Below are 17,762 nucleotides of genomic sequence, written 5' to 3'. Positions count from 1 at the left end.
TGTCTGGGCTTGTGTCTCACTATTTCTGCCCCCTGAAGTTTCACACCTTGTTTGCAGGTGCATTCAAACGGGGGCCACAGCACTCAATTGAGGGTTCTCAGGTGCCTAGAAGGATGCACTGGCAGGAAGGAGGCTTGAGCTGGGAACTTTCTCCCAAAGGTCCTTGAGGCCAGAGGCCCCAGTACCATCCTTTGGGTGCATCAGGTACTCTGGTCCCAGAGAGGTAACCAGACAGTACAGGTTTAAGAGGGAGCTCAACTAAGTGCACCTAGCCTGGTATGTCGACACCACCCCAGTGCAGCCATGGGACCCAAGTCAGGGAGGTCAGAGATAATACAGTAGGGACTGCTTTTCTGTCCTTAACATTAGGCCAACGTTATGTTGGAATATAGATGATCTGCAGTGTTGTGCTCAGTGTACAGCCACCCAATTCAGGTATTATTTATCCACGGGATATCCTTTTTTTTTTTTTTGGATTTTTTGCCATAGAAGGTTGAACAGCGTGCTGAGCATCAGGTCTCTGTGAATTATTTATCTCAGATACACTTTTCTGTGTATACAACGGAGAAAGGAACAAAACAATTGCTGTAGATTATCTCTTAGAGATACAGATGTCTGTGTATAGGTAGTGATACAGATTTTTGTGTATATGTGGAAGGAAGGAAGACAGGAAGAGGATAATCCTTGTGGGTTATCTATTACAGATACAGGTTTCTATGCTTATGTTAGTCTGGAGATCCTAATTCATTCTAGGCACTTCACTTTTTTTTTTTTTTCCTGGAACCCTTTGTTTGATTTTGAATTCTCTGAATCTCTTTTTGGATTGTAAATTTGTTGCCTTGTTTGTCTATTTTTACTTTGCCTGGAAGGTGCCTCACATACTATGGTCTTCATCTGCCTGACTGACTACCCTTAGTGTATGATCCTTCAAGGTCCATGCCTGTGGCTACCAGTGTCATAATTCCCTAATTTCAGTGGCTGCTTTTTATGAGTGAGAGATAGTCCACCGTATATGTACCGCATCTCGTTTGAGCTTTAATCTCTCCTTGGAGATTTTGCTGGCTGTGTGTCTTGGCTCTCGGATGTAGCGCTGTAGTCGTGTTCCTTGGTGTGCACACGCCTTTGCCTCAATGGTTTTCTTGGGATATAGGCCCCGGTGTGGGAATTCAAATCCTAGGCTTTGTTCCCCTTGATAGTTTTTTTTTTTTTCCCCCTCAGGCATTCGGAGACTGTCCATTATACTGGGTGCTGCTACAGACAGAGTAAGAGGTTCTTTTGCCTCTAGGCTCTCTCTCGCCTGTTAACTTGTGAAGATGTCTATTGTGACTGGTGGGTTTTGATATTTCATTGTCATTTTGTTGACATTCCTACAGCAATTAGGGATGCTGAGCATCTTGTCCTTTGGTGGAGGCATGAGGTTTTTTTCCCTTAAAGGGTTTGAGGAAAATTTACCTTTGGCAATTGGCTTCCTGAAAGTCAGTTGTACTGGGGATGTATTTCTGCAATTCCCATCCCAGGACATTAATTACCTGAGGGTAGCTGTCATTAACAGAACCCCAAGCTTTGTGAATTAGAGGGGGCAGTGAGTACTGGTGGTCATATTGTAGTTAAAGAGAATGTCCACAAGGTGGCAGCACTTTTTCATGCCCACCTCTGTTCCCTGGTAGCTCAGTTGGTAAAGAATCCACCTGCAACGCAGGAGACCCCGGTTTGATTCCTGGGGTGGGGAAGGTCCGCTGGAAAAGGGATAGGCTACCCACTCCAGTATCTTGGGGCCTCCCTTATGGCTCAGCTGGTAAAGAATACGCCTGCTATGTGGGAGACCTGGGTCCGATCCCTGGGTTGGGAAGATCCCCTGGAGAAAGGAAAGGCTACCCACTCCAGTATTCTGGCCTAGAGAATTCCATGGACTGTATAGCATGACTGAGCAACTTTAAAATCTTAAAAAAAAAATCTGTTTCCTGGGGCAACCAAAGCCTTAAGGAAAGTATGCTTCCTACCACTGTGAAATAGAGTGGAGTGTGCCTGAGCAAACACTTAACGGCTTGAGTCTCACTACTTTTTCCACCTAAAGCATCACACAAACACCCTGTCCAGACTAATCCCTTGCAGATCCACTGCACCCTGCTGAGTGTGCTGAGGTGCTAGGAGGCTGCACTCTCAGGTAAGAGGCTTGAGCTGGGAACCCCAGCACCAGAAGAGGTTGTAGCTAGCTGACTCTTGCCTTCAAATTCCTCCAGGCTTTGATGCCACATGGGACTCTCATCACAACCAGAACATAGTAGACAGTGGATCTTTAAAAAGGGTCAGTGAATGGAGAAGGAAATGGCAACCCACTCCAGTATTCTTGCCTGGAAAAGTCCATGGACAGAGGAGCCTGGTGGGCTGCAGTCCATGGGGTTACATGACTGAGCATGCATGCATGAGGGTGGAGGGAGATGAGTTGGTAGAACTAAAAAAAAAAAAAGGGTCAGTGAAGGGCATCGTCCCAGGCTGTGTCAACCCCACCCCAGCCCAGCAGAAGGACCCAAGCCTGCTCAGTTTCCAGGCATGGGCTAGCATCCAAGTCAGATTTCAGAGATAATAAAATAGGCATTGATTTTCTTTCCTTTTATTTAACATCATGCAGTATAGACAAAATACAACGTAGTGATTACTGTCTGTATATAGCCGCCTAATTGGGGTATTACGTATCTATGGAGTATCTCGACTCTTTTTTTTATTTTTGCCATAGATTTTTCTATCAGAGTGTTGAGCATCAGCTTTCTGTGTATATGAGGAAGTTCAGTTCAGTTCAGTTGCTCAGTTGCGTTCGACTCTTTGCAACCCCATGGACTGCAGCACGCCAGGCTTCCCTGTCCATCACCAACTCCCGGAGCTTGCTCAAACTCATGTCCATTGAGTCACTGATGCCATCCAACCATCTCATCCTCTGTCGTCCCCTTCTCCTCTTTCCTTCAGTCTTTCCCAGCATCAGAGTCTTTTCCAATGAGTCAGTTTTTCTCATCAGGTGGCCAAAGTATTGGCCAGTATGAGGAAGGAAGGAGATAAACATTGCAGATTATCTTTCAGAGATACAGATATCTATATGTACATGACAGGCAGGCAGGAAGGAAGAAAGGAAGGAAGCAGAGAATCCTTTGTTGTTGTTGTTAGTGGCTCAGTCGAATCTGACTCTTTGCAACCCCATGGACTGCAGCATGCCAGCTTTCACTGTCCTTCACTATACCAGAAACACTGATTTTTTTCAAACAAAAGATTTTTTTTTTTAAGTTTATTGTCTTGGAAAAATAGAACAAGTCTCTTTGGCAAACAATAGGCCAAACAAGAACAAGATGGTGGAGTAGGACATGCGCTCATCTTCTCCAGTGAGAACTCCAAAACTGCAACTCGCTGCTGAACAACCATCAACAGGAGAATGTTGGATCCCACCAAAAAAAGATGCCCCACGTCCAAGGGCAAAGGAGAAGCTCCAGCAAGATGCAGGAGGGGCGAAATTGCGTTTAGAATCAAACCCATACCCACCAGAGACGCTCATCAGAGGGCTATGTGTTCATGCTCATCGAGTAGTTAACTTCTTCCATTCAGTGGGGGTTTTAGCATCTGTATAACAACTCCGGGCATGTGCATCAGATGCCATTACCTCCGTACTTCAGAGAGGAGCTACAGCAGAGGATATGGGATGCAGTCAGTCCTGGGAAGGCCCTATAGGCTCCTGCTCTATTATACCAGGTGTCTGGGCTCAGCAGCCAGGGAAGGTGGGGCTCCCTCCTGGGTGTGGGGAGCATCAGGATCACAGTCCTCTGAGGGGCCTCTTAGTCCCCAAGGTGAAATGGTGAGGCAGTAGATAGACAGATGCATCTGGTCTGGGAGAGGGATCCAGGCTGGAAATGTCACTGGAATCATCATCAGAAGGAAGAGGAAAGGCCGGGGTCGAGGGGTGGGGGGCAGGTGGGTCACAGCCAACCCCAAGCAGGTGATGGTGGTCCTGTTGGAAGCAACTCAGAGCCGGAAGGATTGGCCCTCAGAGGCACAGCTTCATTCTCTTATTCCTTTGTAAAACACTGTGTCAGAGATTGAGACACCCTCAGGAGACTTCTGAGCCCAGTGCTGCTGTGGCTTCATCAAAGGGCCTCAGGCCACACCCATATCCCCACTGGGAATGAAGCCCATCAGGGCACCAGGACCCACAGACTTCAGGGAACCCCTGCCCTCAGAACTGGTCTCCCTTCTTCCAACCAGCTGCTGGTCAGAGGCCCACATTCTCCCATTCTGATTCCACCCCCAGAGCCTGAGGAGTAGTCCCATGTATAGATGGCCCACCCAGTCTTCGTGCTCCTGTTGCTGGACATTTTGGTGGACTCTATGCTTCCCTGAAAACAGGGGTGCACGTGTCATTTCAAATTGTGATGTTCTCCAGATCTGAGCCCAGAAGTGGGATTGCAGGATCCCATGGCTCCTCTGTGTGTACTTTTTTCAGGAATCTCCATGCTGTTTTCCAATGTGGCTGCACCCTTGTGCACCCCCAGAGTGTAGGGAGGATTCCATTTTCTCTAAGTCTTCTGCAGCATTTATTTTTTGGAGATCTTTCTGATGATGGCCATTCTGACCAGTGTGTGTGTGTCGGGGGGTGATTCCTCAGTGTAAATTTTATTTGCATTGATTTAATAATGAGTGGGTCTTCCCTGGTGTGGCTCAGCAGTAAAGAATCTGCCTGCAATGCAGGAGATTCTAGAGATGTAGATTTGATCCCTGAGACAGGACGATCCCCTGGAGAAGGAAAGGCAAGCCACTCCAGTATTCTTCCTGGAAAATTCCAAGGATAGAGGAGACTGGAAGGCTACAGTCCATGGGTTGCAAAGAGTCAGATATGACTGAGCAACTGAGCGCAGTAATGAGTGAGGGGGGTGTCTCCAGGTGCTTGACTCGTGTATAGCTAGACATACACATGTTCTTTTTCAGGTTCTCTTCCCATATAAATTATTACGGAGTGTTGAGGAGGATTCCTTGTGCTATACAGTGGGTTCTTGTGGGTGATTTTATAGAGTGTAAAATCTACTCTTTCTACTGTGGGGAAACAGTGGAAACAGTGTCAGACTTTATTTTTGGGGGCTCCAAAATCACTGCAGATGGTGATTGCAGACCTGAAATTAAAAGATGCTTACTCCTTGGAAGGAAAGTTATGACCAACCTAGATAGCATATTCAAAAGCAGAGACATTACTTTGCCAACAAAGGTCCATCTAGTCAAGGCTATGGTTTTTCCAGTGGTCATGTATGGATGTGACAGTTGGACTGTGAAGAAAGCTGAGTGCCGAAGAATTGATGCTTTTGAATTATGGTGTTGGAGGAGACTCTTGAGAGTCCCTTGGACTGCAAGGAGATCCAACCAGTCCATTCTGAAGGAGATCAGTCCTGGGTGTTCTTTGGAAGGAATGATGCTAAAGCTGAAACTCCAGTACTTTGGCCACCTCTTGCGAAGAGTTGACTCATTGGAAAAGACTCTGATGCTGGGAGGGATTGGGGGCAGGAGGAGAAGGGGACGACAGAGGATGAGATGGCTGGATGGCATCACCGACTCGATGGACATGAGTCTGAGTGAACTCCGGGAGTTGGTGATGGACAGGGAGGCCTGGCGTGCTGCAATTCATGGTGTCGCAAACAGTCGGACATGACTGAGTGACTGAACTGACTGAGTGTGTTAATCTGAACCAGCTCATTTCTCACTGCCCTCCTCTTCTCCTCCTTGGGAGCCATAAGTTTCTTCTTGAGAACCACAAGTCTGTGAGGCCATTTCTCTCTGGTAAAGAAGTTCATCTGTCTCCATTTTTATTTATTTATTTTTTTGTCTCCATTTTTAGATTGCACTTAGAAGTGATACCATATGACTCTTGTCTTGCCCTGTCTCCCCTGCTTCACTTAGAATGATCACCTCTACTTTCCTCCTGTGGCTGGAAATGCCATTACGTGACCCTTTTTAATGACTGAGTAACATTGCCTGTGTCCAGGTGCCCCATCTTCTCTATCCGTTTGTCTGTGTTCTGCGCTTGGTTTGCTTCCGTGTCTCGTTTGTGGCACCTAGTGCAGCTGTGACCACAAGGCTGCAGGTGTCTTCAAATTTTGGTTTTCTCCATATCTACACCCAGGTGTGGGATTGTGGGATCCTATGGTACTTGTATGTTTAGTTTTTTTGTTGTTTTTTTTTTTTTTTTTAAAGAAACTTCATACTCTTTGGGCTTCCTTTGTGGCTCAGCTGGTAAAGAATCCACCTGCAATGCGGAAGACCTGGGTTCAATCTCTTGGTTGGGAAGATCCCCTAGAGAAGGGAACGGCTACCCACTCTAGTATTCTGGCCTGGAGAATTCCACGGACTGTATAGTCCATAGGGTTGAAAAGAGTCAGACACGACTGAACGACTTTCACTTTGACTTTCATACTCTTTGCCTAATAGATGTACCGAGTTATATCCCCACCAAAAGTGCGGGGAAGTTCTCGTCTCTTCGAATCCTCTGCAACATGTTAGTTGGAGATTCTCTGAGATGGCCATCTGACCGGTGTGAGGTGATAGCTCACTGGACTTTTGATTTGCCTTCCTCTAATAATTAGTGATGCTGAGCATCTTTTTAAATGCTTGATGATCATGGGTATGCCTCCTTCATGAAATGTCCACTGAGATCTTTGGTTCATTTCCTAGTTTTGGTTCATTTTATTTTTGATATTGAGCTGCTTGAGCTGTTTGTATGTTTTGGAGATGAATTCTTTATGGGGATCTTTGTTTTGAAATATATTTTTTCCCTATTCTGAGCATGTTTTTCTTTCATCTAGGGTTTCCTTTGCTGTGAAAATGCTGCTAAGGTTAATTATGTCCTTTTGGCTTATTTTTTTTCTTTTTCAAACTTTCTCATGGTTTATTATAAGGTACTGAGTATAGTTCCCTGTGCTATACAGTAGGTCCATGTTTATCCATTTCATATATAGCAGTGTGTGTGTCAGTCCCAAACTCTTAATGTATTCCTCCCCAACAAAGTTTGTTCTCCATGCCTGTGAGCCTATTTCTGTAATAAGTTCATTTATATCATCTCTTAAAGACTCCACACATAAGAAATCCCATATGACATTTGTATTTTTCTGTCTTGTTTATTTTACTTAGTACAAAAATCTCTAGGCCCATCCACGTTGCTGCAATACTTCATCCTTTTAATGGCTGAATAATATCCCATTGTATATACACCACATTACCCATTCATCTGTTGATGGACATGTAGGTTGCTTCCATGTCTTGGCTATTGTGAATAGTGCTGCTGTGAACATTGGGATCCATGCATCTTTTCAAATGAGTGTTTTCATCTTTTCCAGATATATGCCCAGGAGTGGGACTGCAGGATCCCATGGTAGTTCCACTTCTGGTTTCTTAAGGAACCTCCGTAACCATTCTCCACCATGGCTGAACCAGTTCACATTCCCACTGTCAGTATGGGAGGGTTGCCTTTTCTCTACACCTCTCCAGCAGTTATTATCTGTAGACTTTTTCATGATGAAGCTGGGTTCCTTCTGAAGCGCCCTGGCCTCCAGGAAATAAACAGTAGGTGAAAAAGGCTGGTGCACAAAGTATGTAGCACACGCCACTCCTTGTGTTAAAATGTGTGAAGCTACTCTGGACTCAAAGTATGTGTCAGCATGTCTCCCTGAAATGTGTGTGTGTATTGACACCCCAACCCCCCAGTGTGGCTGCATCTGCCGACGGGCCCCCAAGAACACCGTCAAGGTTAAATGAGGTCAAAAGGGTGCAGCCCTGATCTCCTAGAGGCAGTGTGTCCAGAGTCCCCAGAGAGCTCCCTGCTCTCAGATCAAGGAAAGGCCACATGAGGACATGGTGAGGAGGTGGCTGAACCAGGAACCAAGCCTCCAGAAGTGAGCTCAGGCTGCAGCCTCCAGAACCAGGAGAGGTTCACTGCAGCCTCGGCGGCTGGGCCTCTGTTCTGTGGTGGCAGCGCAGGCAGAGTCATGAGATGGCTGTTTTCACAGAGAGGATGTTTCTAGCCTCCTCCAGGACTTGGCAGGTGTTAAACAGTCCATCCTCCTGCACCTGCTCATGTTTGTATCTGTGCCTATACAGATAGGTTCTCAGGTGCCTCCCTTCAAGACAGAGTCTCCCCCTGAAGAGATGTGGAGGAGATGGCCTGAGACTTCTGAGTGGCTTGTAAAAGGCAACTCCCCCAACCTTGCCCACCATGTAGTAAGGAGGCTCAAGTCTCATCTGAGAGGCCCGCATGGGGAATAGCCATCTGAGGGGGCCTTGCAGAAGCCCCAACACCTGCCCACCCCCACCCCCACCATGAAGCCAATGCCTCTGTTGCAACTTCGTGAGGGATCCTCAGCCAGCACCCCTCAGACAGATCACTCTCAAACTCTCACTGTGAGGTAATGTTTGTCCTAAGGCACCAAATCAGGAGTAATGTTTAGGCAGCAAGAGATAAAAACACCATGCAAGTATCACCCACCACACATCTGAAATGATCAAACCATGTATGTCTGCCAGCCCCTGGGAACCCCAGACCTGTGCAGTTCTGGCGCTGAAGGGATCCCCAGGTCACCACACCCCAGCATGAGCACGTGCAGGCGGGCAGGTTTCAGAGTGAGGTTTAATGCTGTGTGTGTCTGAAAGGTTGCTGCTGAACCATGAAAGACACTGGGATTCTTGGCCTCTGGAAGAGAAGAATTCAATCCGGGGCCAGAGACGAGGCTTGATGGCTCAGAGCTTTTGTGTAATACAGTTTTATTAAAGTATAAAAGAGATAGAGAAAGCTTCTGAGATAGACATCACAAGGGGGCAGAAAGAGTGCCCCCTCACTAGCGTTAGCGATGGAGTTAGATACTTTTCATTAGTTACTACAGTGAATCGAAAGAATGTCTGGAGGTTGTAAAGACCTCACTAGACCCACTCCCATAATTTACATTTTAAGGTAACAGGATTAGCCAGAAGGTTTTTTCCGGAATCTGTCCTCAAGCAGGATGCATTATTATTATATAATCCTAAGGAATGTAGGGAGAAGGCAATGGCACCCCCCTCCAGCACTCTTGCCTGGAAAATCCCATGGACAGAGGAGCCTGGTGGGCCGCAGTCCATGGGGTCGCTAAGAGTTGGACAAGACTCAGTGACTTCACTTTCACTTTTCACTTTCATGCACTGGAGAAGGAAATGGCAACCCACTCCAGTGTTCTTGCCTGGAGAATCCCAGGGATGGCGGAGCCTGGTGGGCTGCCGTCTATGGGGTCGCACAGAGTCAGACACAACTGAAGCGACTTAGCAGCAGCAGCAGCAAGGAATGTAGAGGAAAAAAAAAAAAATTTGTCCTTTCCTCCTCCTTGAGAATTCCAGATCCCTCTCTCCTTGGGGACCCCCAGACTTCTTATCAACCTGCCTAGGAATTGACTCTCTTATGTCCACACACCAAAGCTATTTCCACCAACAGAGGAAATGAACTGGTGCCAGATACTTCCTAGAGTCCATCCAGAGAGCCTGGGCTGTTCCAGATGCAGACACAGGAGGCAGCACCAGCAGACACCACAGGGGCCTGAGGGGGTGAATTTAATGAGTCATCCCTCTTGAACTTGCCGTAGGGCACCCAGTCTAAAATCAGTCGCCAGTCAGGGGCCCACACCAGCCCCACGGTACCCACGGCGCCCCTCGTGCTCACTGGGGGGACCCAGTTTCTGGCCAGCCAGTGGTAGCGCGGGCCAGGAACCTGGTCAGCATCATGGTGTCACCCAGCTCAGACTGTCCATTTGGCTTATTTTTGTTTTATTTTTTGTTTCTCCAAGATGTGGATCCAAAATGAACTTGCTGCGGTTTACAACAGCGTTTTCTGCCTATATGTGCCTCAAGGGTTTTAGAGTGTCCATCCTCATACTGAGATCTGTAAATTATTTAGAGTTTATATGGTGTTGTTGCTAAGTCGATTCAGTCGTGTCCGACTCTGTGCGACCCCATAGACGGCAGCCCACCAGGCTCCCCCGTCCCTGGGATTCTCCAGGCAAGAACACTGGAGTGAGTTGGCATTTCCTTCTCCAATGCATGAAAGCAAAAAGGGAAAGTGAAGTCGGTCAGTCGTGTCCGACTCTTCCTCAACACCATGGACTGCAGACTACCAGACTCCTCCATCCATGGGATTTTCCAGGCAAGAATACTGGAGTGGGGTGCCATTTTCTTTGAAGGCAGGTGTTGTTTACTCACAACCCCATGGGCCTTTCGAATATTAAGTGTCCGTCAGCACAGTTGTCTGGAGAAGGCAGTGGCACCCCACTCCAGTACTCTTGCCTGGAAAATCCCATGGACAGAGAAGCCGGTAGCCTGCAGTCCATGGGGTCGCTAAGAGTCGGACACGACTGAGCGACTTCACTTTCATTTTTCACTTTCATGCATTGGAGAAGGAAATGGCAACCCACTCCAGTGTTCTTGCCTGGAGAATCCCAGGGACGCGGGAGCCTGGTGGGCTGCTGTCTATGAGGTCGCACAGAGTCGGACATGACTGAAGCGACTTAGCAGCAGCAGCACACCTATCAACGTTGTTGTTACGGAAAACGGCCACAAGGAGGCAGCATTTCTTCATGCCCCTTTTTTCTTTTTCTTTCTGTGCAATTTCATTTTGATCTTTTATTGGAATAGAGTTGCTTTCCAATGTTGTGTACAGGAGCTTAATTAAGTTATGCATAAATGCATACCTACTTTTTCAGGTTCTTTTCCCCATATGCAGAAGATCCTAAAACGTACCGAGAAGCTAGAATCAGAGAAGAGAATAAAAATGCAGCAAGAGGTGGTGGAAAAGCGAAAGTGAAGTCGCTCAGTCCTGTCTGACTCTTTGGGACCCCATGGACTGCAGCCTACCAGGGTCCTCCGTCCATAGGATTTTCCAGGCAGGAGTACTAGATTGGGTTGCCATTTCCTTCTCCATGGGATCTTCCTGACCCAAGGATGGAACCTGGGTCTCCCTCGTTGTAGGCAGACACTTGAGGGCAGATGCTTTTACCATCTGAGCCACCAGGGAAACTAATGCAAAATCCAAGAAATGTAATCCTGTAGAAGCAGGGCTCTACAAATTTAAAGCACGAAAACTGGATTCCAGAATTCCTTATAGTGGGCACATTTTCCCTAATAAGCTGCCGGAGAAGCCACCCACTGTGCCTATTGGCTTTGATTTTGAAATGGAGGACAGAACCAAACAGAGAAGAGCAAAGAGGGTATTGGAAGATAAACACTTTAAATTTATGCAAAGCCTTGCCCTTATCTATCTTGTTAGGTGTTCTGGGTGTTCCTAAAGAGAAAGCAATTCCACTCACTGTCCCAGGACTCCTGCCTTTGTTCGGAGGAAGAGAACCCAAAACCCACCCAAGAAGATGAGGATGAGGAGAAGCCAGGAGTGATAAAAGCTCAACAATTACCCCATGATGGAGCACCCCACTCCAGTACTCTTGCCTGGAAAATCCCATGGACGGAGGAGCCTCGTGGGCTGCTGTCTATGAGGTCGCACAGAGTCAGACACGACTGAAGTGACTTAGCAGCAGCAGCAGGAGTACCTTTTAAGCCCAAAATCCCAGTGAGGAGAACTGTGGAAATATGCCCTTTCTCTTTTGATTCAAAAAAGTCACTTACAGAAGGAGAAGAAAATAAAACAACTGCAGAAAGGGGAGTTGCCTAAGTTCTAGGTGCTTCCTTCACCTCATTCTCCTACCATTAACCTGCAGGAGAAGAAGATGAAGGACATAACTCAGGTTGAGCCTTCTGCTTGGAGCCTGGCAGAAGAGGTGCCTGAAGGCACAGACCTGGGTTCTCTCCCTGCCCCGGTGACAAGAAGGCTCCTCCTGATGTGATGGAAAGAGCGACTCTGGTTCCTGGATGGTGTCTGTAGCCAAGTCTAGCGGTGGAGTCGACTGGAGAACTTGGGTAGTACCCACATAGTCAAGGGCCACTCACTTACAGTAATTTCTGTTGCTTCCATCCTCCTCCTCTTTTTAACATATGTCAGAATATATAGTTGATTTAGTTTGTAATTTAGTCACTTCAAGTATAATTTTTGCTGCTTTTATCCTTCACTTTTTATATTTAAATTTAAAAATAAAAATAGTTGATTTAGTTTATAGTTTGATTGTCTGATTCTTTCCTCTTCTCTGTACAAAATGAATTTAGAGTTAAGGAGCCCTTTGCTCTGAGGAGGGAGTCTCGTTATCTGCCTGATGAGGAAGAGACTTGACTGATGTGTCCCTCACTGAGGCTGTCTGCCAACTTCAAGTGGAACTGCTGTTCAGGCACCTTCTTCCCTTATTGGGAACGCTGAGCAGGATATGCTTTAAGTCCTCCTGTGACCTGGGCTGGAATCAATATGTTTGTCTTACTGAAAATTTAAAAAGGCAGTTCCGTACTCCTCTCAACAGCCATTCTTAGCATTTACATTTCATCAGCTCTGTACGTGTTCACAAGGAGACATGATTTCTTCATGACCTACTCCTGTTGACCAGAATAACCAGAGCCTTAGGGTTACTCCTAGTACGTGGTTTCTTCTGGCACATGCCAGAAGCCTAGCTCATTAGTCCTTGTTTGTTGTTTTTTTTTAAGAAACTTAATGTTTCCTTCTTTTGGAGGATAGCTGACTTACAATGTTGTGTTTGTAGGTGTAGAGATTCTGCATCAGGTATCCCCAAACATATTGATTCCCCTTTGTTTTCTTCCACATACAAGTTATTATAGAGTGTGCAGTACACTACCCTTTCTAAAGGAGGTCCGCGTTGATTCTATATTCTATATGTATTTGTGACTGTAAATTAATCCCAACCTCCTAATTTATCCCTTCCACCCACTACTCCCCTTCAGTAACCATGTTTGTTTCCTAAGACTGTGCGTGTATTTCGCTTTTATAAAATAGCTCATTGATATCAGTTTCATCTTCTGAAGTACTTCACTTACTATGATTGTTCTAGATTAATATATGGTTGTTCTATGGTTTATTCCTGTAAATGGCATTATTTTTTTCCTGGCTGAATCATATTCCATTCTATGCATATATGACTTTTTTATTCATTCATCTGTCCATGTACATTTTGGTTACTTTTATGTCAGCTGTTGTAAACGCTGCTGCAGTGCATTCTTGTTGTTGTTCAGTCGTTACTTCTATCTTGAAAAACTGAGACAGTCCCCATGAGACACTCAGTCCCCATTCCCCTCCCTCAGCGCCTGGCACTTACCATCCTGTTTTCCGCATCTAGGGAGCCGACTGCTCTAGGAACCTTCTATGACTGGACTCAAACATCATTTGTTCTTCTGTATCTGGCTTATGTCACTGAGCATAATGCCCTCGGGCTTCATCCAGGCTGTAGCCTGTGTCAGAACTGCCTTCCTTTCATGCTGGACAACGTTCATGGTCTGCTTGTCCATTTTTCTCTGGAGGAAACATAGAATATCTACATTCATCTCTCATGTCTTATAATGTTTGTGGAACAACTTCAGAAAGTCCCATGACACAAAAGTCATTCATCATTAACTACTTTATAGACTTTTTTATTTTGAAATCCACCAGAGCTCAGAAGGGAAGAATGTATGTGAGCTTCACCTGTGTTTAGGGTATTCATTTTATTCCTGGTGTGTGCTTTGCGTGTGTGTGCGCCTGTTTGCGGACATGTGCTGTACGTGTGCACGGTGTTGTGTAGGTGTGCAGTGGCATATGTGTGCAGGGGTGCGGGGAGCTGGTAGTGGGTCATGGGCTGGGGGCTTGGGGCCCGAGGTGGGCAGGCGAGTGCAGGTGGGAGCTCCCCGTGGGTTCTCTGCTCTGATGGCTATGCCCCACCTCTTTCCGCATTCCCGCTTGGATGCAGCACGGTGCCCTGTGGGCGTCAGCCCCAGCACGAAGTCACCTGACTGGGAGCCTAGGAGGTGTCAGCCCCTCTTGCCCCCACCCTGCGGGGAAGCAGGACCTGAGCACGCTCCATCCCTAATTGACCATCAGGGTAGTCAGACCCGCTCTCCCCGCCCGACTCTGCAGGACTGTCCTTCCTGGGCGCAGGGGGCAGCGCCTCCTGCCGGAAGCCTGGGACGCTGCAGCCGGGCCACTTTCAGTCCATCCTTGCAGGACACTGGGCTGCACTCCACGAAGCTCCTGGCTCTCCCCTGGGCCCTGACCACCGCGTGGCTGCAGAACCTGGTCACAGTTTTGTTTTGCCCGTTGAAATGTTTAGTGACAAAGCTTTTGTTCCGTTTCCTCATGTGGGTGAAGTGTGGAACCCAGTGATAATTTCTTCAAGAAAGGTACATCCTAGTTCGTACACACGGATGAGCCCCCTGTCCAATGATGAGACACCCAAGGTGTGCCTCCTGGGAGCGCAGCCCTGAGCTGCTTTGAACCTGACCAAGGTCTGTCTACGTGGTAGATTCAGACCTCTCCAAGTCCTGTCTACACTGATTATGTTTAGATGAGACCGTGTTCTTCTACAATGAGAACATTTACACCTGACTGGGTTCTCTGTGCAGTAGGACATGGAGACCTGGGTAGAGACCCGGCCTGGCCTCTGTCCTGGAAAACTTCGTGCCTACGTCTGAATGTCAGTGCTCAGATGTCTGGGGTCTGGAGCTGAGGTGGGTTTCTCTGGGTAACCGTGGGGTTCCATGGCCCTCCCAGGGGTCAGTGCTGAGGCAGGGCTCTTAGTCTTTCCCTCTGATGAGTTCACCTTCCCTGGGGCTCATCGAGACACCTCAGGCAGGCTACCTGGTTGTTGCTGTTCAGTCTCTGAGTCATGTCCAACTCTTTGTGACCCGATGGACTGCAGCACGCCAGGCTTCCCTGGTCTCCACTGTCTCCTGGTGTTTGCTCAAACTCACGTCTGTTGAGTCGGTGATGCCATCCAAACATCTCTTCCTCTGTCGTCCCCTTCTCCTCCTTCCTTCAATCTTTCCCAGCATCCGGGTCTTTTCCAATGAGTCAGCTTTTCCCATCAGGTGGCCAAAATATTGTAGCTTCAGCTTCAGCATCAGTCCTTCCATTGAACACCCAGGACTGATTTCCTTTAGGATGGACTGGTCTCCTTGCAGTCCAAGGGACTCTCAAGAGTCTTCTCCAGCACCACAAGTCAAAAACATCAATTCTTCAGCACTCAGCTTTCTTTATGGTCCAACTCTCACATCCATACATGACTATTGGAAAAACCATAGCTTTGACTATATGGACCTGGCTTGTTTACACATTGGGGGCCCGCCGACCACAGCCATAGTGTCCTGACTAAGGGGATGTGTGACCCCAGGTGGGGGTGTCTAGGGACTCTGTGAGTCTCACCCCATCTGTGTGGGTCAGAATCATGTGCAGAGGGAGACCATACACACAAAACTTAAAAAAAGGAAAGAATACATGTGAGCTTCACTCATGTTAGGAGTTAATGCTTTACAATATCATTTTATACAGACCTGTGCCTATTCCCTCTTTACCCCCTGCAAGATTCCCCATCCCTGGGTCTCCTGGAGACTCCTCAGGTGAGCTACCTGGTGATTATTCCAATTCACCAGCATGAGCATGACAAGAAGAGAGCAGGTTTACCTGGGCAATTGATTGCAGGGCACATGGATCAGGCAAAAAGCCAGTGGGCAGCAGGTGAGGTTGCTGCTGTTATCTCCTTCCAGTAGACTGTCCATACTCAACAGAGACCAGACCTGTCCCTCGTCTTCCAGCTCAGCATCTGATGTGTTTTCACAGCACTTCAGCTGGACAAGAAAAGACTGAGACTGCCAGAACCAAGGTAGTGTGTTCAACATTATCGTGACAGCTGTAAAAACAGTTACTATCTCATAGAACCAGAGAGAAGAGAGGAGGACTTCTCTGGGACAGGTGTAGGGGAAGGAGACTGACCCCACACTCCTATCTACCAAGTGATGAGGTTATAGGAGCTCACTTGTTTCCACCACAGGGACCCAACCAGCAGAGACCTGGTGTCCTAACCAAGGGTCTTGCCACCCCAGGTGCAGGGTCTGGGAGGGGGGATCACCCTAGAGACTGTGGACGTGTGACCCCAGGCACAGGGTCTGGGGAGGGGGGTCACCCTGGAGACTGTGGACGTGTGACCCCAGGTGCAGGGTCTGGGGATTGTGTGGGTCTCCCCCCATCCACGTGGGTCCGGATCCTGTACCCAGAGACCTCATATATGCTCTTTACCTCAGTGTGTCTTGTCCCCATGACTAACCTGTGGTCCTTTTTCTGCTCTCCATGTTGTCACATTCACATATGGTAGGCACCTTTGCGTGAGTTGCTGCTGTGCATTCCACTGAGTGAAAGAAAACCTTTGGTGGTGTCATATTAATATCGTAGCATGTCATATATCTAATTCATAGCATCACCACTGTCCGGTGTCCTCTAGACCGAGTTCATGTAATTTATTTGGTAATTTATTGTTGTTTTATATTGGGGTAGAGTTGATTTCCAATGTTATGTTTGTTTTAGGTGTACATGAACTTGATTCAGTTATGCATAGATGTGTATCCTTTCTCTGGTTTTTTTTTCCTCATATAGGTTATTACAGTTTGTTCAGTAGAGTCCCCAGTTCTATTCAGTGGGTCCTTTTTATTTATCCACTTGGTGTATATTAGTGTGTATATTTTCATCCCAAACTCTTAATTTATCTGTCCCTTCTAACTTTCCTTTGATAATCATAATTTGATTTTCTCAGTCTATGAGTCTGTTTCTATTTTGTACTTAGTTCATTGGTATGAACTTATAGATTCCACCTGTATGTGATATCTTAGGATATTTGTCCTTTTCTCTCTGAAAAGTATTTATAGTATGATAATTTCTTGGTATATCCAGGCTGCTGCCGATATCCTTATTTTGTTCTGTTTCATGGCTGAGCAGCATTCCAGCGTACAGATGTTCCGAATAGTCTTCATTTTTCGGTCAATGGACATGTTGGTGGATTCTGTGTCTTGGCTATTGCAGTAGTGCTGCCCTGAAAATCAAGGTGCACGTGTCATTTTGAACGGCGATTTTCTCTGGACCTAAGTGAGGAATGGGATTGCAGATCATATGATACTTCTGTGTTTAGTGTTTCAAGGAATCTCCGTGCTGTTTTCCATCATGGCTTTACCGTTTACATTCCCACCGAGACTGAGGGAGGATTTTCTTTTCTGTACATTCTCTGCAGTAATTACTCTGAGATCTTTTCGACGATGACCATCATGGCCAGTGTATGCGAGGCATCACCTTGTAGTTTTGTTTGGCGTTGATTTAATAATTGCTGATGTGGACTGTCTTTCCATGTGCTTTTATTTTTATTTTACATCTTGTGAAAACAATTTACCTCTTCAATCTGGCTTCCTGAAAGTTGGTCCTGTTTGGAATTTGTTTTTCCCAATGATTTACCACAGGACATTTCTTGAGGGCAGGTGTCATTTACCTGCCCTCTCAGACTGTCACTTACAAGCCTTCTCGGACTTGTGACTATTATGAGCCCTTTAGCATCTGTTTTAAGGTGTATATATTGATCTGAACCAGCTAATTATTCCCTGTCCCTCCGCCTTTATTTTTTGGTAACCATGAGTTTGTTTTCTATGAGGCTGTTTCTCTTTTGTAAAGAAGTTTATTTGTATCCATATTTAGATTCCATAGAAAGTAACATCCTATAACTTGTCTTTGTCTATCTCACTTACTTCACTTGGTATGATCATCTCTAGTTTCTTCCCGGCATTATTTCATCCTTCTTTACGTCTGAGTAATATTGCATTGTGTACATGTACCCCAT

General features: G+C 46.6%; 1 long non-coding RNA gene across 1 annotated transcript; it reads right to left on the bottom strand.

Moving 5' to 3' along the window:
• Nucleotides 1–1,176: 1,176 nt before the first annotated feature.
• LOC132345745 (uncharacterized) lies at nucleotides 1,177–9,502 on the bottom strand. Its single transcript, XR_009495254.1, has 2 exons — nucleotides 8,557–9,502; nucleotides 1,177–8,155 (listed from the first exon to the last, which is right to left on the bottom strand). It is a non-coding gene; the product is annotated as an uncharacterized lncRNA (long non-coding RNA).
• Nucleotides 9,503–17,762: the final 8,260 nt, after the last annotated feature.

This window comes from Bos taurus, chromosome 7 (assembly GCF_002263795.3).
Source record: "Bos taurus isolate L1 Dominette 01449 registration number 42190680 breed Hereford chromosome 7, ARS-UCD2.0, whole genome shotgun sequence".
NCBI lineage: Eukaryota > Metazoa > Chordata > Mammalia > Artiodactyla > Bovidae > Bos > Bos taurus.
This window is presented reverse-complemented; position numbering and strand designations above follow the sequence as displayed.